General features: G+C 33.9%; 1 protein-coding gene and 2 long non-coding RNA genes across 8 annotated transcripts in view; 2 read left to right on the top strand and 1 right to left on the bottom strand.

Annotated features, from left to right (window-relative positions):
• LOC148944159 (uncharacterized) overlaps nt 1-22,478 on the bottom strand; it is a 132,834-nt gene that overhangs the window by 28,092 nt on the left and 82,264 nt on the right. The gene's annotated exons all lie outside the window — the stretch shown is intronic.
• LOC148944161 (uncharacterized) lies at nt 1,236-3,689 on the top strand. Its single transcript, XR_016142875.1, has 2 exons — nt 1,236-1,496; nt 3,615-3,689. It is a non-coding gene; the product is annotated as an uncharacterized LOC148944161 (long non-coding RNA).
• LOC148944160 (uncharacterized) overlaps nt 15,186-22,478 on the top strand; it is a 38,684-nt gene continuing 31,391 nt past the window's right edge. The window contains exon 1 of the mRNA XM_089100323.1: nt 15,186-15,301. The gene's annotated coding sequence lies outside the window, so the exon portion shown is untranslated. The remainder of the gene's footprint in view (nt 15,302-22,478) is intronic.

Genomic DNA, 22,478 nt, shown 5'->3' with positions numbered 1-22,478 from the left:
AATGGTACGAACGTAACCTTGGCGGCAACCCTGATACCCACTCTTTTATATATCTCAAACTAAAGACGCGATGAAAAACCCGTTTTGACAGGATGATTTAACACACCGCTGTATAGAATTACAATGTATAGCGTGGTTTTAACTGCGTATAAGATATATAAAGTGTGTTTTTTTTTTTGGGGGGGGGGGGGGTACCTAGGTTAGTTTCTGTACTTAATATATGCTGTGCTTTGCCCCCCCCCCCTAATGTGCAAATATTTAGCCCAGATTTGTTGCTAAACTATTATATAGTCATCCCATTTTATTTTATTTCATTAGCATTAACCAAAGTAGCAGCATATAAAAGAGTGGGTATATCAAAGGAGTACCAATACCATTTTCTGCTTTTCAGGCTTGGCTTGAAAATTCTTTAGGGCTCACCTTTTTGAGGCACGTTCTTCGTTTTTCGAGCATTGCTATTCAAAACTCGAACTTCAGCGTAAAGGCAAGGAGTGCCGGGGGGGGGGGGGTCTCGTGATATCTAGAATAGCTCTCAATTTGATATTATAAACGTAGAGAAATCAGAGTCACCAAAATGGCATTGACTTAGTAAAGAGCGAAGTACTTCTCACTTAATATTGGTTTCTAGTCACTTCCTCTGGAAAGGGAAAAAAAAACTGTGAAGGGGGCTCATTCGAGATGAAATCAAAACTTCTATTGTCCACTTTAAGAGCTAAAATTATTTAGCAAATGAAACTCAGAGAGGAGAGAAACTAACAAAATGAAAAATAAAATCAAAAAGGGTGAAAAAAACGAGGATTTTGTCAGCCAGTGGCGAACCATGAAGATGATATAAGCAAATATTTCGACAAGGACCTCCGCCAAGTCGTCCTCAGTGCTAAACAAAAAAAAGAAGACAAAGAAAAAAAAAACGAAAATCTAACCTTTCGAAGTTTACTTTACAAAGACAGAACAGACACTGAATAAAAACCAGGCAGGAATCAATGAAAATGAATTTACCAAGATGATTGGGCAAGGATCTTTTGCCTTGCAATAGTTTTAGCTGGTCTACAATTTCGATTTTCATTAGATATGCAAATAGGTTCTTTTAAGTTACACCGGGTGAAAATATTGATTGATTCCTTCAAGATTAAACTGTCTGAAAGACCTATGTGAGATTTGTAAAATCTGGTGAAAATCTTGAGGGGACAAAATCTCATATAATAAGGATTTTAAAATAAGCATTTTATTACTAAAGGTTCGATCAGACGCGTAGGATTTTCCTATAAGGTTGAAAGGAAATCCTCATGGGTTGAAAGGAATTCCGTTCAGACGTCGTTTTGACAGATTTTTAAAGTCTTATATCAAGAAATTTGAAATATTACAAAATGTCTTTGAATTCTGACCTTGAAGATTTAGCTGTAGTAGCTGCTCTATTAGGTGCAACTGTTTCTACTAGTATCTGCAGCAGAAGAGCCAGAAAAAGAAGAAGATGGTGGGTTCGTCCAGTACATGCTGCGAGTGCTGAATATTTTATACAGATGACTAGGTCTACTCAACTTTTTTTTTGGTCTAGGAAGTTCCAGTTTTTCCTAATATCATTAATGCAAATTCTGTACTGATAGCATGCTTTACTAGTTGTGAACTAGTATTTGGTCAATATATACCAAATCATATTATTGAGTTAGGAATAAAGTGAATACATCATTTGATGCCTTTTTTTATGCTGATTATGAATATAATAAGCATTTCTATCGGAAATGAATTTCAGCCCCCTCCCTATATAGGCTATACCTAACCTAACCCTGAATTGGCATATATAGGGGGCGGGGTGGGGGGCTGAAATTCATTTCCGATAGAGATGCTTATTATATTTGTAATCAGCATAAAAAAAAGGCATCAAATGGTGTATTCACTTTAGTCCTAACTCAATATTATGATTTGGTAGATATTGACTGTCTATTTGCACTGCTAGGTAAAATTCTAGATGATGAGCTTTTTGCTAGGCCTAGCCTGCCTATTTCAGAAAGTAGCCCAGTGGCTAGGCTAGAGTAACAAAAAAGAACCTACAGTAATGAATTGAAAGCCTAAAACATGTCCTGGGAAAGTATTTACAAGCTCTTTCCACATAGTCCTTTTTAGAAAATTGTATAGCCTAGACTAGATAAAGAAGACAGCTCTAGACAATTGACACAGCCTAACCTAACCTTCTTATCCCTGGGAAAGTCAGATTAATCTCTTTCCTTTATTCTTTTTTTAGTTAAATGTTTTGTAACTAGGTTTTGAAAATAATTTTAAGGAGTTAGCCCTAATTCAAATAGGCAAGTAAGCAGCATTAAGCCTACAACTTTTTTCTAAATTTAATATTTCTTATAATTTCGCAATTTTTTAAAAAAATTGTAAATTAATATTCAGCAACAAAGTTATACTTTTTACCATCTTACAAAGGGGTTAGGTTCAGAAAATGAAACTTTCAAGGATGGGTCTACAGGCTAAAGTATATCCTTGGGAGGTATTTTGTTGTACCTACCGCCACTCCTTCTCCCTCTAGAGGGTCATGAGCCTTAAAAAATTATGTTCAAAAAGTGAAACCTTGCAAAATAGATATTCTGCTTCAAGGAAGTACAACAAAATTGTTTTCAGCTTCACAACTTTTCTCAATCCCAATTTATAAGGTTTTAAATATATGCAATAACATTTCCTAAATTTTGAAAAAAAAATGTTTATGTTGCTTAAAATTAAACTCAAATAATAATAATTTCATTTTTAGAACTAAAGCCAGAGAAAAAGAAACTGATAACTGAAAATTAATTTAAAATATTATTTGGTCAAAATTTCAATAAATATAGACCCTTTTTACACGAAATTGACACTATTTGGCCACCCAAAGTGGCACCAAAAAAACAGGCCGAGTGGCAACGTCATGTAGACAAATTTCAGAACCCTCTTGAGAGAGAAGGAGTACTTCATAAGTACTTCAAAACACCTTCCAATGACATACCTTAGCCTTTAAACCCATCCTTGAAAGTTTCATTTTCCTAACGTAACCCCTTTCCATGATTGCCAAAAGTACCTAAGCAGAATTTTACTGAATTAGCAAAGGGATTAGGCTCTAAACACTTTTCTTAAGCCATGTTTGTGATGTAAATCTTTTCTGAAAGTTTCAATGGTAAAATTCTAGATAAAGGGCTTTTGGCTATCTTAGAATGTGGTTGATTTAGGCAAATAAGATTTTAAGGAATAGATCCAGAGCCTCAATGATATCCTAGGAAGATAGTATGAAGCTACTATCTCTACTTCTCTTTTATTTCTAGGGCTTATAAGAAATTGCTTGCTTTAATTTATATTGTATATTCACTCCTGTAAATTTCATGTGCTTAATATACAACCTTTGGGGTTCTCCAAGAGTTCAAATAAATATGGCAATATAAAAACAGGGGGAGGGCATTGAAATTGTCCATAACAAGGATATGAGTTGAAACATTTAAAATACATGCTAAAGAAAGTTATAAAGTTTTGTTCAATTTTCTGACTATTTTATAAATAAAATAAGGCTTCTCTGATGCTGGATGTAGTCTTATTAGATGCTTGATTAGTCATATTTACAATTTTGGTTTTTATTGATTGTTTTTCAGTTGAGAGATATCCATGGGTTCTATGGTGCCCTCACAAAAGAAATGGAGGAGATGGACCCTGAGCTGTTTTTTTAAAACCTATCGGATGGATTAAGATCATGTGAATGCTATTGCAACTCTGGTCCAAGCTGATTTTGTTGAAAGAGAACACAATAATGAGACCTGTAATTCCAGTTAAGGCCCATTTAGCTGTGGCACTTAGGTGAAAAGTATTGTGTTCTTTTTCTTTTAGCATAGATCAGGATCCAAACAGAATAGATTCTTGGGATCTGATACCATATACTGCTGTCATTCTGACTCAGTACCAATATAATTTGCTGATAAATTAATCTCTGGAAAAAAAACCTTAACTGAAGTTTAAACCTCCTATTCTTTGCTCATATTCCTACTCACTTGTTTCTTCATTGTCTATACACACCAAAGAACAGCCTCAATAATTCACTGTGGATTCCAAATGCATATATGCTTTTTATGGTATTTGTATTATGGGGGAGGGAGGATTGTTAGAGGTGGACTTTGTTTTGAACTACCTGTTGAATGTTGTGAGGTAAAGCGTATCAAGATTGAATGTGATTCCTTCATCCACCTGATTTGTGGTAGGGGGAGTTCGATGACTTTTTTTTACTTTTACCTTATGATGTTATTTCTAAATCAAAGAATAGAGGTTTAATATGATCACAAAGATAAATATATAAAAGAGTTTTAGTAAACAGTATGACGAAAATTGCTTAAACTCAGTCTTGTTCCTCCAGACTGAATTTATGGTTTATGCATATATGCCTGAGTTGGAAGCATGTTTCCCCTATTTGGTTGTTCCCATTAGTGTTAATCATTTTATTCATGTTTTGCACTGCGAAACAATTAATCCAATTTTGTTTGGAAAAACATGCAGGCTTCATAGATATATTTGGCATAAAGGCTAAGAATCTGAAAAGGATGTTAATATTGTTATATTGTTTTTTTGTTTTTTTTTTATAGAGGAATTACCTTGAGATTGAAAAAAATTTCAGTATAATGGTTTGATTACATGAGATATTTTGTCTGAAAAACTCAGATTTTTTTTTTTTTGCCTCAACAAATTGACCCTAAGGCATATTATTTATCTTTTTATGAATATTAACTCAGTTTTGACATATTTATTAATACACAAAAAGTATTAATCTACATGTTTAAAATTACCACATTTAAATAATGAACAAATCGCCTTTATGAAATTCTTTGTAATTGAATGTAAAATACCTTATTTGGGTTTCATTGATTGTTAAAATATTTTACGTGAACCAGTCAATAGAATTTTTCTCAAAGGCTAAGTCATTAAGATAAATTGATAGTTCTCTACCCTTTGTACTTTGCAAAAATTAAGTCAGTGTCAGGTTTCGATTTTATGCCCAATTTTAGAAAGCATATAAGAGTGATATAAATGGATTTGGACTATTGAGTGTATCTCCTTTCACTTGTTTTCTTAGATGGAGAACAAATTCAAACTTGAATGTTTGTTTATTTCAATCTTGTGGCCCCAGTTTTTTTTTTGTATTCTCTTTTGCAACTGAATTTATACAAATAAATTTTTATTTAGAAAATGTGACAAATATCCCATCTTTGTGGAAGTTCCCTTTTATATATACATATTATATAAATATTTTATTTTCAGGTATCTTGCAAGTGGGAATTCTATGGCAACATTATCATTGTGTTACAGAATGGGACAATCCGCAATTTCAGGTATCATAAAAAAAACATGCGAAACAACTTGAAAAAACCCATAACCTATTTATATGAAGCCACCTTCCAAGGAAGATTCTTATGCAATAGCCAGAGATTTTTCTGAACTTCGGGACTTTCCACATTGCATTGGGGCAATTGATGGAAAACAATGTCAAATTCAGTGTCCTTCTAATTCTGGTTCTGATTTTTTCAATTTCCATCAATTTTACAGCATAGTTTAGATGGCTGCTGTAGATGCTCGCTACAAGTTTATTTATATTGACGTAGGCGCTAAAGGAAAGGAAAATGACAGTACTGTCTTTTCTAGGTCAAGCTTTGGTACTGCTTTGCACAATGCCACCCTACCCATCTTTGTTGCCAAACTCAGAGGATGTTTTCCCATTTGTTTTTGTTGGGGATGAAGTTTTTCCTCTTCAAAAAAAACTTAATACAGCCGTATCCAAAGTATGGCAGCCTCACCCAACAACAAAAGATATTTAATTACTGTCTGTTATAGGCTAGAAGGGTGGTGGACAATGCTTTTGGGATAATGTTCATGATATTTAGAATTCTCAAAAGTAGTGTCAATTGCAAGCTGTAAACAATAGACCTTATAGTGAAAACCACTTGTATCTTGCATAACTTTTTTTTAGGATCTAATTTTTCAAGAAATGACTTCATCAACCTTGTTGACTAGAAAATATATGGGCAAATTATTTCAGAGTCTTAGTGCAACGACTCTTGCCTAGCGGCAGCCAGAAATTTATCCAGCGATTTCTCATCTAAAAATGCTATCCTAGTAAGAAATATCTACAAGGAATATTTTACTGGTCCTGGATTTGTTCCATGGCAGGATCAGTCTGTGCATAATGGGATATATTAGATTCAGTCAGTCAAAATTTTTTTTATCTTTACAGTTTGCAATTGAGGCTATTTACATAAAACATGTATGTTAAATCGAAGTTATTAACATGGTATTGTTTTCGGATTGGGGTAAATACTTGAATAGCATCTTAGTGCAATTTAGTTTTTAATGATTAGCATTCTTCAAAGAGAATAGTGCTAGATAATCTTGAGGAATTGAAAAAAAATATTAGATGAAAATTGTCTTTCTAGAACTCAAACTATTTTGGAGAAAAACCCATTTATTTATTATTTTTTTTATTTTATTTAATGGGTTACTTGTGGCAATGTTTCATTTATCTTAAAAACTAATTTTGTTGTTATTATTTCTCAAATATATATAAGAAGCTATTTAAATATAATGTTTTGTTCAACCCCAACTCCCCAATCAGATTCAAAGCCTGTTTTGGCTTCATTTTGAAATTGAAGCTATTTGCCACTGAATTTGTAATGTTTCTTAAGCAAGACAATTTTTTTCATTTTTTGTTTTTATTTACTTGCTTAACCGAAGACACCTCCTAAACTCCATAAAGTACAAACCTCAATGTGTTTCTTTTTTAATCCCCTTTTTTTCCAGCACTGAAACATGCACAGAAAGATATCAATATTACAATATTTATTTCTCAAATTCGGCAAGAAATAAAAAATTATACAAATATTTTTTAAAATATATCTATTCTATCTGTGCGAGTAATCTCCTTGTCTTAAGTGTCTACTGTATTCTTGTATTCCGTCGTTTTTGGTACTATTTTAATTAGTATTTTGGTAACATGACACATATACTGGACTAGGCAGGATTGTTTCTCCTATTAATGTTATTTAATTTTTGTCTTGCATATTTTTTGGTTTGCTTTAATGATTATTTGTTCATTTGGGGTCTAATTTTTTGGGGTCTCCAATTACCTTCAAATGGATCACAGAGTTGATAGACAATTTGAATTGCCTTTATTCAATCCCTTACACCTTAGTTCGCTCTTAGGATGGATGATAGACAATCTATCAACCATTGTTTAGTTTTTCTTTAAAAGTTATGATAGCTGTGCATATATCAGAGACAGTATGTATTTGATTTAATATAATAGAATTGTATCTCACGTTTTTACTTACTTACATTTATATTATTTAATTCGGTTTTTTTTCTTCTTGTCCTTTGTTTTTTATTTTTTTTTTGTTTACTTCGATTAATTTTAATTGATAGATGTAATTTCTTTATGAATAAATTCAATTTAATTTATAAGAAAATTTTTAACGATTATAATACAATGTAAAAATAAATAAAAAGTTTATGTATCTTATCTATGTATCTTAAGCGCCAAAACCAACAATAAGATTACCTACCATACATGATTTATTAGGACCTAGACTTGATCAAATCCAACCACATCCAATTGAGGAAGCCATATTCGAATCAATCAACAAAAAATCTTGTAGAAGTAACTTAAAACATATAGCGCTTATGACTTAATTTTGATAAGCAGAATACGAGTTTATTTTAGTAGTTAATCGTAAAAAAATAAAAAAAGCACAATAACTCAAGCTTATCAAGCTCTTTTTCAAAAACCTCCAGAATAGCTTTCTGAATACGGATTTGGCTATTCAAGGGAAGGCCATCCAAGTTTTTTGCAAGTGTGCAACAAAATCTATAATTTCTTGTCCCTTCCCACTTATCCTTTTTATTGATCCTAGTTTCAAGAAACTGCTTGACAACAGACATGGTATGTTGTACATCTGCTGTCTATTGTAATTCTTCTGGTGCAGTGGGGAGTCTTTTTCTTTTATTATGAGAGTTGGAGGTGGAAGTAGATGAAGAGGTTGGAGTGGAGGTTCGTGGGTTATTGGGAGGTTGCGAGGTTAAAGGGGTATTGGGGGGTTGGAGGTGGATGGAGGTGAAGACGTTGGAGTAGATTCAAGGTGAACAAATTTGGTGGGAATATGAGAACAAATTGGGGTTGGTGAATGATTTGGAACGCTTGGGATTTGCGGTTGTGAGGTGAGAGTAGGAATAAGCATTTGGGGGATGGGGACCGATTTCACAGGAAGAGTTTGAATTTGATAGGTGGCGGAGGGGGGGCTGGGGGACGTTAACACAGGTGGAGTTTGTGTTTGAGATTGGGCGGCGTGGGGGCTGGGGAAAGATTTAAGATGAGTAGTTTGATAATGTGAGGATTGGGGGATGGGGAAAGATTCCACATGATGAGTTTGATATTTGGAGGAGTGAGGAATATCTGAGTAGAAGTTTGATGTTGAGCTTCATCACTTGAAGTGGTGGTGGGTATTTCTGCAATTCCATCATCTCCAGAAACCTGAATAATAACTGTCTCTTCAGTATGTGCCAGATTCCCTGATGTCGTGCAAGACAAAGTAAGTTGAAAATATTTCCATCTACACTAAAAAGCACATATATTTTTAGTTTTTAACGCTATTTATAGTTACCTTTGAAAGATAGATTATTAACTTGTACTTTTTTGGTCACCTATAGAAAACAGAACAGAATGGAGATACAACGGTTTGGTAGTTTTGTCGAGGATTACTATTCCTTCAGATCCTTGCAATCTGTATTATTTGAATCCAATCTCCATAATATTAAATGTAGAGCTTTGGCCACCATTTATTAAATATTTTCTACTAAAAATTTGTTCCTGTCAAATATTTTGAAACGTTGTAACAATCTATTTTGACGCCATTTCATTCTAAACTTTCTTTTCACGCTGGGTCAGGGGCGAATCCATGATTTTTTTGTGTGGAGGGGGGTGGGGCAAAATAGGTTGATACAATAAAAAATATTTAGGGGGGGGGTAAAAATGGTTGTTTCAAAAAATTTGCATTATGAGCAACTTAAATTAATTTAAACTTGACTTAATTAAGTAAATAACACTACTTTAGACTACGCTGGGGGCACCCCCCCCCCAATCTGCCACTGAGCTTGGTGACTGTTTAACGCATATCAAGTCTTGTTCATAAAAAGCTACTGAAATATTGTGAACTTAAAGGTTATTTATGAAAGTATAATTATATATATTTCCAAAAGACTATTAGAGGATCTAATGGATTTAAATTTACTACTTGGGTCGAGTAGAGCATGAAGAACAACATAAAAAAATTTAAAACTAATTAAGAAAGAAGTGTACAAAAATGCAAAAAAAAAAAAACACAAACAAAGAAAGAGGGGGAGGTTGTATTTAAATTAGTCCAGGGAGAAAAATAAAAAATTACAGGGACAAATTGACTCACACAGCAGTAAAATTGCTATAGAAACATACAAACAAATTAAACTAGACAAAGGACTCCTTTTTAGTTCAGGACATATATCAGGAACCATGAAAAAAGGCAATAAACTATTTTGAAACCTCTCAGTAAGAGCACTGATTAGTGATTAAGTTAGTATGGGTGAGGTGGCTATGCAGGGGAACAGTATCTGGGGTTATGAAATTCATTGAAAATATCCTCAATATGTATATTGAAATGATGGACTTAACAAAACGCAAGCAAATACGGTCCATTTATTTCTTGGTGGATTTATGGTTAGGTTTCATGTTTGGACTGGACTAATGAAGTATCCATATTTTATACCTTTTTTGTTTTATGTTATTTTAGTTAGGCCTTCTCGACCAGCTTTAAAATATCTGATCTAATTGTTAATTATTTATTGTGCTCAGTGATAAATTTAATGAAACCACTCCATTACATAGATATAAATGAACGTTTTTAAAGGTAACAAAAAGTTCTCTTTTTAGATACCTATAAATACTTTCTGTGTATTAACAATAAATCAAAACGGTGAGTCTTACCATTAGGTATTATGATGCTTCAAGAGAAATTGCATTGACTTAAAGAGAGTCCACTTTGAAAATCCCAAATCTTCGCCATCATCCCCACCTCTTTTTTTTTGTTGAGCATTAAGCTTCTTGAAAAATTCATTTCTCAGAGACCTCCAGGTATTTTTGCACTATTCAAATTAAAAAAAAAATTTTAAAATCAATTGAAGGTCCTTAGTAGATTGTTAATAAATTTCTGAAGTGGGAACTAATAAACAGTACTGAGGTCTACTGCACATAAGGGGCATGACGGATGAGTAAATCTTTAATAATTAGAGGTGACTGCACAAAAATATTAACAGTAAGATTTCAACAAAATATTTTAGGATAAAATACAGGCATCATCTATAGGAAAATGATCAATAAGGTTTCAATAAAATATTTTAGGATAACATGCAGTCATCATCAATAGGAAAAATACTTTCCAATCACAATAATCATTCAAAGATATGATAAAATCATCAGATGAAACACATCTCAAATCAACTGCAAATGTAACATGAATAAAAATTAATAAACACTTGGATTACTCTGCAGTTTATAAAATTTGTCTTCTTGAAAAAATTTATTACTTCGCAACATGAACTCAAAAGAATACTCGAATAGAATCACATCAAACTTCTATTTTGCAACCCAAACATTCTAGATACATGTAAATTGCAAGACACACCCAAGTATTTGCAACTAGCTAGCATGCAAGACAAAGAGTTAAAAGGAGACAAAAAAGTTAGTTGGGAACCAGCTGTCTTTTGGCATTCTTATTTGGACGAAAATCAAACTATCAATCGAGCAATGTTAAAAATTTGAAAATACATACAAAATAGAAATTATTTTCAAACAGTTTTTTTTAAGTAACCAGACTAAATTTATGCAATTTTTGCCCAATTGTATACTGAAACTCTCTTGCCTAACTATCTTTGTGTGAGTATCTAAATAAAATTATTGCTTATTATTTTGTCTTTATTTGTATAATCAGATCCAAGAAAGAAAGGAAATGTACAAAGCTACAATTATCTATCTGTTTTTTTACACAAATTGAAGGGACAAACCTTCAAGCTTTGACAAATTCAATATTAGTTTTTCCTGATTTTCAAAGGATACTTTCTTTTTAATCTTTTCCATCCAACTAAAAGCCGTACGGGCAGCATTAGGTACAATAGACCTCCCTCTTAGTCTAAATACACAGCGGGAAATCATGCAGCTCTACACTGGCATAGAAACAAATGGTAAATATATAATATGGACTATACATTTGGGAAAGGTTGGGTTCAAATTGAAGGTATAGATGCATGGTTGATCCTCTACATAAGGAAACATGTTAAGAAAATAATAATTAATAATATGCACAAGAATCCTCGTTAACATATTCTGAAGGGGAAGAACCTTTATCTTCAATTCTTTCCTTGTTTTTCTAAGAAATCCATGAATTTCTTAGAACATATATATAAGGCTGCACCCAGGATTTTTTTTTCTGGGGGGGTGGGGGTTTAATCCACCCCTGGGGTATGACCTTGAAGATAAATTGACAAAGTACACACCCCACTCCATTACTGTTTAAATATAAAACCAGAATTGTATTATGGATCTAAATACACACTTAATTTGCATCACAGATAAAAACACGGCTAATACCTAACTCAATCAAAATCATAGTATGTTTATTACGGCCAGGGGCTGGGGGATCCAGTTGATCTGTGGTGCACATGAAGGCTCAATTTAGATTCAGTATGCACTTCTGGGACAACATATGCATATTACAGGGGTTGGGGTATATACTTTGTTAATATATAAGTTCTAAGAAATTCATGAATTTATTAAGAAAACTGGAAAAAGAAATGAAGATAAAGATTCTCCCCTTGCAATATATGTTAACTGGGATTACTCTGCATATTCTGAAGTAAGAATTGTTTTCTTATCAAGTTTTCTTGTGTGGAGGACCAGCTCTGCATCTATACTGAATTTAATTAGCCTAGCAACAATAGGAATTAAGCTAGCCTTTCATATTTGGAAAAAACATAAATAGCCTAGGCTAGGCATTAAGTTTTATGTTCTTGGTTAGATAGGCTATTTAGATTATTCCCTATTTACCAATAATCGTTAAAAACTACAAATTTGGGAAGTCACAACAGTAGCCTACAACAAATGCTGCAGTTGTAATTGGATTCAAACCCTTCCTAAAGGTTTAATTTGTATAATGAGCCAACTGTTCATAAAAAAAAACAAATAAAAAGCAAAGGCAAGCCTATAAAACCTCTTACTGTGGGAAAAAAAGTATATAAGACAGTAGGCTACCTGGCTGTCCAATTTTAATATCTCTTTGATTCCATCAGTCATGTTAAAATTTTTCATTTTTTTAAGTATTATTTCTTGAATAAGACAGTAAAGGATGGATTTGAACAAAAGCAACCAAGTCCATATGTGCTTCTACTTTCACATTAACTCTTTCAGGGCTTTGATCAGTCATTTTTATAATCTTCTCATTCCTCTTGAAGGTAAAATAGGTTTTTCCCTTTGTAAAATCAGAAATCCTATCACCCTCATAGGGTCGAGTTGAAAAAATTTCAACTCAAAAATCCTATTAGCCTATGAGGAAAACCTCATAGGAATCCTATCACCCTCAAAGGATTTTGATAAAATCCTACGCGTCTGATCGAACCTTAAGAACGTATCTTCTGGATCTATGATCTTTTAAAATATGTGTTAAAGTTTTGAAACCCATTCTCTGAATAAATGGGCCTTCAGATTGTGTGCCTAAATGTAGGTTGAAACGCAAAAAAGGTGGAAGAATTCAATGTCTTTTACAAGTTTCTAAAAAATTAAACTGACAAATAAGATTTGCATGTTTCTTGACACAATTTAAAAAATCTAAACCAATGTTGGTCCTATGATCCCTATAAGCTTGACGCAAATACATTCTTAGACCACACTGGCTATACATGACAAATGAAACTCAGAGAGGAGAGAAACTAACAAAATGAAAAATAAAATAAAAAGGGTGTAAAAACGAGGATTTTGTCAGCCAGTGGCTAAGCATGAAGATGACAAAATATAAGAAAAAATTTCGACAAGGACCCCCGCAAAGTCTTCCTCAGTGCTAAAAAAAAAAGAAGAAAACGAAAAAAAAACGAAAATCTAACCTTTCGAAGTTTACTTTACAAAGACAGAACACACACTGAATAAAAAGCAGGCAGGAATCAATGAAAATGAATTTACCAAGATGATTGGGCAAGGATCTTTTGCCTTGCAATAGTTTTAGCTGGTCTAAAATTTCGGTTTTCATTAGATATGCAAATAGGTTCTTTTAAGTTATACCGGGTGAAAGTATTGATTGAGTCCTTCAAGATTAAACTGTCGTAAATTGGGCTTAATGAAATATCTCCAGTATCTCTATTTATTGCTAAATTTTGGTTCATATATTTTTTTTATCTCAATTACCTCTTTAAAATTTTGTGGTATGCCCTTTACAGTTGATATTAAAGTTTCCCCGTCAAACAGAACTAAATGGGTCGGATTTACGAAAATATGCGAAGCCAATGCCGAATTAAAGTTGTCATTGTTGTTTTTTAATCTCAGGGAATTATCTATTGAAATTTTGTGCTCATGCAAACGTTCACCTAGTTGTTGATGGGTCCTACCAATGTAAAATTTTCCACAGGAACACGGGATTCTGTAGACACCACTACCCAGAGGGCGTAGAGTAGAGGGCGTAAAAAGGCAAGAAATAGACTAAAAAAGTTTGTGTCTCTAAATATTACACGTGTCAGTCCCTGGGCCAAGGGGACCCAACGCAAGAAAAAATCGGTTGGAGGCAAAGTTCCCAGAAAATGGGACCCTAAAAAGGGAACAAACAATTTATTTTCCTAAACAGCTTCAGTTTTTTGACTATACGTAAGTCTCTCGGTCAAGAAGACCCCAATACGCAAAAAAAAAACTTAAAAATAACTTTATTTTTTTGCTTTATCCCATCTGCCAAGTCTCTTTTTAACAACAAACATTTCATCCAGAATGTTATTTTTTCGATTATATTGATCAGTTAAGAGACCAAAAGAAGCTTATGGACATTGAGAAATTTTGATCATTACACTCTAAAAGGCAAAAAGAATCATGACGTCCAAATATAGGGCCAAAAATTTGACGTCTCCAGTTGGCATGAAAATTATATCCATAAGCCCTAGGACCGAGTGTGCACCAAAACAGAGAAATAAATTCGAATCTGAATTTAGTTATATCCACTCCTGGTTCCCGCCAAGAAGCCAACATTTTTTTCCATCCTTTATTGACTTCATAATCAAAGGGAACAGAGGCTGGGTATAGGAAAAAAGACAGCACTCTTCAGAAAAAAAAATCGCTACCGGAATGTTTTTTTGCAGTTTGTTTGGTTGTTTTGTTTTACAATTGGCTCGCACTAGCAAAATACTATAAAATCTTCCAACTACCCTCCCTGATAGAGACACATAGATAGATGATTTATTAAGCACAAAAAGAATTAAAGGACTTTTTGGAAAAAAATAAATACGACATTAAATCTTAAAATGAACATAAATTATCCTATGTATGAGGGGGGGGGGGCGGTTGCCTGTCCTTTACACTAGAATTGTTTGTCTTTCTTTTAACGCTTGGTTTTTCTTTTTTAACGCTAAATATTTATACAAAAGAATAAAGTGATAAAAAGTGAAAACAAAACAAAAATATCAAATTGCTTAGAGAATGAAAGACCTTAACTATTATATTTCCCAACTCTAAAATATTCCCAATTAAGCACTGGTTAAACTTAGTATAAAGCAGGGGCGAATCTCCATAATTTTTATTGGGGGGGGGGGGCAAGAGGGGTCCATATCTGGATACTCAAAGAGCATGAGATGTATAACATTTTTTCTCCACATTATTGGGGGGGGGCAAACTGCCACCTCCACGCGACACCCTTGGTGTAAAGATTGGGGTTGCAATCCCCAAACGTATAGGATAATTTATGTTCATAGTTTTAGTGTTACCCTTTAATTTTATTCGAGATTATTTTATTCAACTCAGGATAAGGTGTAAGATATTTTGTATTTATTTACTTATCTAAACTCCGCAGAAAGGTGACGTGATATTCTTAAAAAAAAATATATTCCAGAAAATCCTTTATCAGTAACAGTTTGCAAACACTCTTGCATACGATTAATTTAAAACATTATAACAAATTCGTGTCTTCCTACAGTTATAGAAATGCTATAAAAAGTTCAGAAAATCAAAGGATAAAAAACACTGATTGAAATTACAAAGGTAAGGACTCTTGATATTATCAGAGGCAACACTCTAGCGTTGCCTATAGTAAAGAGCCATAAGGCTTCAACGTATTATTTATTCTTCTCCAGAGGCTTTTCACATGAAAGGGTTGGTCGTACATACTTCGAAGGGGGCTCATTTGTTTAAAAATCGAGATTTCTAGTGCTGCTTCTAAGAGTCAAAACTGATCAAAGGGCAAGCAGCCCTCCTCCCACTCCCGTTTCCCACAAATGCATCTGATCAAAATACCCCTCAAGGTGTCCCCTCTCCAAAAAACATTGAATGAAATGTTTAAATAGTTATTTTGTTCAAACTAGTCAAAAGATCCAATAGATATTTCACCGGAGATGCCATGTCCCCAACAGACCCAGGGCAAGGATTGTAAATTATGCAATTTGCCCACTGTTTACATGTAGAACCTATCATTAGGAAAAGAAGAAATGTTTAATTCCGGGTGTGTCCAAAAAGGCTAAGGATATGAAGGTGAAACTAAAGAGAATGTTGAAGGATATGTTGAGCTAAATCAAAAGGCACTATGTGCATCCAGTTTATAAAAAAAGACGAATTCGTACAATTTTAAGAATGGCCAAGGGTATTAAGTTAAAACTTTCAGGACATGTTGCAAAGTGGTTGGAGGGCTGCAGCCCCCTTTCCATTCCCTTTTAGCTACCCTACCCCCAAATATATCTGATCAAAATTTTGGAAGACCTATCTTGTTCAAAATAGTCGAAAAGCCAAATAAATATATTTCCGGGGATGATGTAACCACCCAGGGCGCCTGCCCCAGTTGTTGTAAGTTACATAGGTTGCCCAGCATTTATATATAAAGTTGGTTATTGAGAAAAGGGGGAATGTTTGAACCTGAGTCTTCAAAAAGACAAAGTATATTAAGGTAAAACTTTTAGAAAATGTAGAGAGGATGCCAAACAAAATCAAAACACACTATAAGCAGGAGGGTTGTCAATAGCCCACAACAGCAACATCTAAGGACCAACTAAGGGTATTATGTTGAATCTTTAAAGGCACGATGAAAAAGAACGGAGGGCAACAATCCATCCCCCTCTCTTGCCCTTTTAGATGCCCCCCTTAACACTGATAGAAATTTCAAAAAGTCGTTTTATTCAAAATATTCAAAAGGTTTAATGGCTATGCCTACGGCAATGCCATGCTACCACATAACCCGGGGCATGGGATACAAATCATGCAATTTGTGAAATTTTTACAAGCAAGATTTTTCGCTTCGAAAGAGGGAATATTTGATACTGAATGTGTCCGAAAGGACAAGTGGTACTGAGATGAAATTTCGGGGAATATGAGGTGCATAATAATAATAATAATAATAATAATAATTTTATTATAAGCCAAAAAACAGGCCATATATTGAGCTAAATCAAAAAACACTCTCCATCCAGGTTTTCAAAAAGTTGTATCTGCAATATTTTGGAACGGGTAAGGGTGTTAACTTGAAAATTTCAGGGCCAATACTCCTCCTCCTCCTATTACTACTACTACTGTAGCTGCAAATGCGACTGGTTGCAAATGCTAATACATGTACTTTTGACTGCTTTCAGGGAATATTGAGGGGAATGTTGAAGAAAACGAAAAAACACTCTTTGCATGTAAAGTTCAGGAAGGATCCCACTTCTTCCGTGATGCAGGCTTCAGGTTTCACTTGGAATCAGTTGAATCGGTCGAGAAAAAAAATCCACACTGATTACTTAGCACTCAGCCAAAGATTTATTAACTGAACAAATATCAACTAACAAGGAAACAACATTGCAATAGAACAGCAAGTGCCAGGGCAGACATCACCACATACAACGTGCCAGTCCCACGAGCGGGAAGGCACGAGAAGGGAAGAGCAATAAGGGATTTATATGAATAGTTGCAATGAACGGTGGTCACTAATGGTAAAAAAAAACGGGATTTAGGTGTTCTTCTGGCAACCGTCACATCACACTCACCTGGTCACCAAAATTCGGATGTTTAGTAAGAATGCGTGAAAAAGCGTTAATTCGTCACTACCTTTGCATCAGTTTTTTCTTTCTATTTATCTGATTCCAAATATATGGTAAAGGTACCGATGATTCGACAGTGCAATTATGGAACCCCTGTCAAAATTTTCCTTCAAAACGCAATAACTCTGCTTAGCCGTGACTTGGAGCGCCATCTCTTGAAGCCGTTTTTGTATTTCAACGTTAGGAAAAAAACGTTAATTCCTCACTACCTTTGCATCAGTTTTTACTTTCTATTTATCTGATTCCAAATATATGGTAAAGGTACCGATGATTCGACAGTGCAATTATGGAACCCCTGTCAAAATTTTCCTTCAAAACGGAATAACTCTGCTTAGCCGTGACTTAGAGCGCCATCTCTTGAAGCCGTTTTTGTATTTCAACGATAGAAAACGTTAAAACAATATCCGGTGAACCCAGACAAGAAAAGAACATTTAATTCACTCAGTTTCCTGTTTTCGACAAAAAAGGAGCTCCCGACAATTTTTCATGTATGGTATGTTCAATGCCTAGAACCTGGTATGTTCAATCATAGAAATATCAAAAGTGACCCCCCTCCAGGAAAAAAATCCTAAGGTACCGTATGTTTTGGACGAAACTAAGAGACTGCATATGAAAATAAAATCCACTAAATCAAATAAACTTCCTAAATTTCTTGAAATCCACTCCCATTTTCCTAGACCCTATCCCTTCCGAAATGCTAGTGAAACAATGTTGTTATACTAAATTTGTTATACTAAATACTAGGCTATTTGTATTTAATAATGTATATTAAAATTTGTTGTACCGATTTTGTTATACCAAATACTGCATACTTGAAACGATTTTGTTAGTTTTATGACTTCTACTTTTTGCATAGTGTTTTATACTTTTATAGATTAAATGAAGTTGAAAAAAAACAAAGAAACAAGAATATACGTGTCAAATACCCCAGGTTCCGCCCACAGGTATTCCCCAAGTATTTTGACACGTGTCAAATTGGATTCCGACTTGCGTCGAAAACAGGTAACTTTTTTGTTTTGTCGAATTTGTTGGTGAGTATGCTCTAATATTGGAAAATCGGAGTTTTGTACCCTTTTCAGATAAAACTTCAAACTTCACATCAAACAGTTAGATTGCTAGGTGCTTTTCCTACATACTGAAACCCTTTTCAAACCGAAAGTCTTTAAATTAAGACTTCTGGAGTAGAAAAACTGTTTGTTTTTACAAAAACTGTCAAATCATCGGTACCTTTACCCTACTTTACGATGGATGGTTACATTCACTTTCAGTAGCGCTTCATGGATTGCTTATTTTCCATTTTTTTTGCAACTCCGTTCAAGGATAATTTGGAAAATAACCACAAGAATTTCTTTTTGTGAATAATAATGTATCGGCAGCCACATCTAAGAAATATCTCTGCCGTCACTAAAAATCACAGTTTTTTTTAAATTTAGATACAATAAATTTTAATTTTGGACTATATCTGCTGCAATTAAATTAGATATTTTTTAAAACTTTGTACAGATTGATAATCTTGATTGAAACCAAAAATTGTCTCTTTTAAAATGTAATAAAACTTTCTGGGTCATGGGTCAGTAATATTTTAGCATTTCTTCCTGAATTTTGATTTTGTCAAGCTTCTAAAAATTGGCAATCGGGATCTATAATCTAGGCAAAGGAAATCAAAAGCTAGACACGTGCCCTTCTCAATTTTAAAATTAAATTTGACGTAAAAACCTGAAATCTATAATACGCATATGATAAAAATAGTAAGCTAATTTATAAAAATGTAACTTACACGTGTTGTAACAGCTTTGAGATACTCTTCAAATTTTTCATCACTTCTTGTTGGTATCAATTTAAGGAAGTTAAACAAAAAATCTATGACCAAGTCAACTGTAGGGCGCTTAAGCAGCTCATGTCTGTTCATGGTTGAAACATTTTCATTAAAAAAACAACTCGAGCTGGTTTAATGGATGAATTTTATTTGCATATTGCCGTTGTTCAAAGTGACCTAATTCTTTGTGCAGATTCTGTTTGAAGTGGCGTAGTCCAAATTTTAGCCCAACTCCATCCGATGGAATACAGACCAAGCCCTAACAGCTAATACAGTTGCAAGGAAGGGAGAACAAACTGTGAATGGACGTAAAAGAAATGGGATCCAAATCAAAGCAATTTTAGCGAGTAAGGATACAGAAACAATATTTTGCACAGCAGCGGATGCTGCCAAAACATACTCCCTCACTACCAAGAGCCATTGGTGCACATAGTTCTGCCCTTACTGAGGAACCAGCAAAAATTTCCTGGAGGGGGGGGCTGAGATGTAAAAGACAAAACCGGGCATTGAGTTTGCAATTTTACCAATGTTCAAAGAGGGGTTCCTTCACACCAACTTCAGTGTAGGAATTGGTGTTCTCTGTGTATAGGTATGAAGCAAGGCCAATCGCCAGGGGCAAATCCAGGCGGTGGTTTCAGGGTACATCCTCCCTAAAAGGTTGAAATTACACTAATTATAGGATCAGAGAGGCAAAAATACCAATGAGGAAACAAAACTCTATCGGTGCCCCTCCCCACATTAATTCTGTATACGTTCCTGGATGGAAGTATAGAGCGAACTTGAAACTCAAAACAGAAAAAATAATAATAAAATTTCGATATCTCCAAGCCAGTGGCGTCAGTTGATAAAATATACTGGGGGTGAATGTATTTTCTGAAAATCTAAGCGGGCGATATTTTTGTGTTTGATTTTTTTTTTCAATAAGAACGCCAAACGAAAACATAATTTCAATGAAAATACCAAAAAGATGTTTTTCAAAATAACCTGTAGAAGGGGCAAAAATCCAGGGAAGGGGGTTAAGATGTTCCCCATATTCATGTCCCTAGTAGGGCAATATTGCACTGAAGTCACGGAATCCAAAGTAAGTATGTTTCAAAAAGATTAGAACAATATTTAATCAAAACTTGACTTAAAAAAAACTCCCTTCCCCTCGGATTGCATCAGTCATACCATGATATAACCCGATATAGAAAAAAATTGCGCATCAAGCCAAAAAAATTGCGCAACAAGATCAAAAGGGGATGTTTTATGGGAATCACCCTTGAATACAAATTGACGTCACTATCATAGGGTGCCGACGTGGCTTAGTAAGCTGTACCTCAGACTTATATTTATGTCTCGGATGTCCTCAGTAGAAGGAGACATTGCTACACAGGGCGTACAAGATCATTGACCTCCAATGAGGTAGAACAGACCAGATTTCTGGAAAATTCATTAGTATGGATTTACGTAATGGGTTTGCGACGAAAACATAGCGGGACTACGAAGAGATAGAAATTCAATTTTAACAAGATTTCACAGTCGCCAATGACGAAAATCCATTGTCTGATTACAGATACTTGTACAAGAGAAGTAGACCTAAAAATAGTCTGTGACGCTGAGTGAACATCAAATTGTTTCTTCTTGCAAGGAATTTGAAATGAGATTCTTTCGTGCTCATGGATAACTCAAAGAATATATCTATTCCGAATATATTAAACGCGGGAGTTTTAAACGTATGACTGCATGGTTGCCATTACACAGAGGATCCTGTAGAAATTACTTGGCATTTTAGGGGATTATTTGGACAGGAAAAAGTTACTAAAAGTGTAATGTTAGTATTCCATAAATGTGATAGACTTGAGAAGGATGATTGGTTGTTGAATGGGCTTTTAGATATCTATGAAAAAATACCATCGCCTTTTAGGTTTTCTTTAGAATAAAGCGTTTATTATAACAGATATAAACATTTTTAGCAATCCTTAGCCGTTATGAGATAGTCGGACCCCTAAATTAAGGGCATATAAATCTTTTCACACCAACAATTTTTTTAGAATGAAGTGTTTTTTATTGTAGATATAAAGATTTTTAGTAGTTATTAGCCATTGCGAGATAGCCAGACCCATAAATTAAGGGTCTATAAATCTTTTTGTACAAACAATTTGTTTACAATGAAGTGTTTTTTATGGCAGCTATTAAGATTTTTAGTAGTCCTTAGCCAATTACGAGATAGCCAGACTCCTAAATTAAGGGTCTATAAATCTTTTTGTACCTACGATTTGTTTAGAATGAAGTGTTTTTTAAGGCAGAAATAAAGATTTTTAGCAGTCCTTAGCCATTACGAGATAGTCAGACCCCTAAATTAAGGGCCTATAAATCTTTTTGTACAAACAATTTGCTTAGAATGAAGTGTTTCTTATGGCAGATGTAAAGATTTTTAGCAGTCCTCAGACACCTAAATTAAGGGCATATAAATCTTTTTGTAGTTACAATTTGTTTAGAATAAAGTGTTTTTATGGTAGATATAAAGATTTTTTTTATTATTAGCCATTACGAGAGAGCCAGACCGATAAATTAAGGGCTTATAAATCTTTATGTACCTACAATTTGTTACGAATGAAGTGTTTTTTATGGCAGGTATAAAGATTTTTAGCAGTTCTTAACCAATTACGAGATAGTCAGACCCCTAAATTAAGGGCCTATAAATCTTTTTGCACCTACAATTCGTTTAGAATGAAGTATTTTTATGGTAGATATAAAGATTTTTAGCAGTCCGTAGTCATTACGGGATAGTCACACCCCTAAATTAAGGGCATACAAATCTTATTGTACCTACAATTTGTTTAGAATAAAGTGTTTTTAATGGTAGATATAAAGATTTATAGTAGTTATTAGCCATTACGATATTGTCAGAAACCTAAACTAAGGGCCTATAAATCTTTTTATACCTTCAATTTGTTTAGAATAAATTGTTTAGTATGGCAGGCATAAAGATTTTTTGTTATTAGCCATTGCGAGATAGTCAGACCGCTAAATTAAGGGCATATAAATCTTTTTACACCAGCAACTTGTTAAGAATAAAGTGTTTTTTGTGGTAGATATAAAGCTTTTTAGTAGTTATTAACCATTACGAGATAGCCAGACTCATAAATTAAGGGCCTATAAATATTTTTGTACAAACAATTGTTTAGAATGAAGTGTTTTTTATGGCAGCTATTAAGATTTTTAGCAGTTCTTAGCCAATTACGAGATAGCCAGACTCCTAAATAAAGGGTCTATAAATCTTTTTGTACCTACGATTTGTTTAGAATGAGGTGTTTTTTATGGTTGAAATAAAGATTTTTAGCAGTCTTTAGCCATT

This window comes from Artemia sp. Qi Xiang Cuo, chromosome 14 (genome assembly GCF_049724085.1).
Source record: "Artemia sp. Qi Xiang Cuo chromosome 14, ASM4972408v1, whole genome shotgun sequence".
In the NCBI taxonomy this organism is placed as follows: domain Eukaryota; kingdom Metazoa; phylum Arthropoda; class Branchiopoda; order Anostraca; family Artemiidae; genus Artemia; species Artemia sp. Qi Xiang Cuo.
Note: the sequence above shows the minus strand (reverse complement) of the source record. Positions and strands in the feature narration are given on the sequence as shown.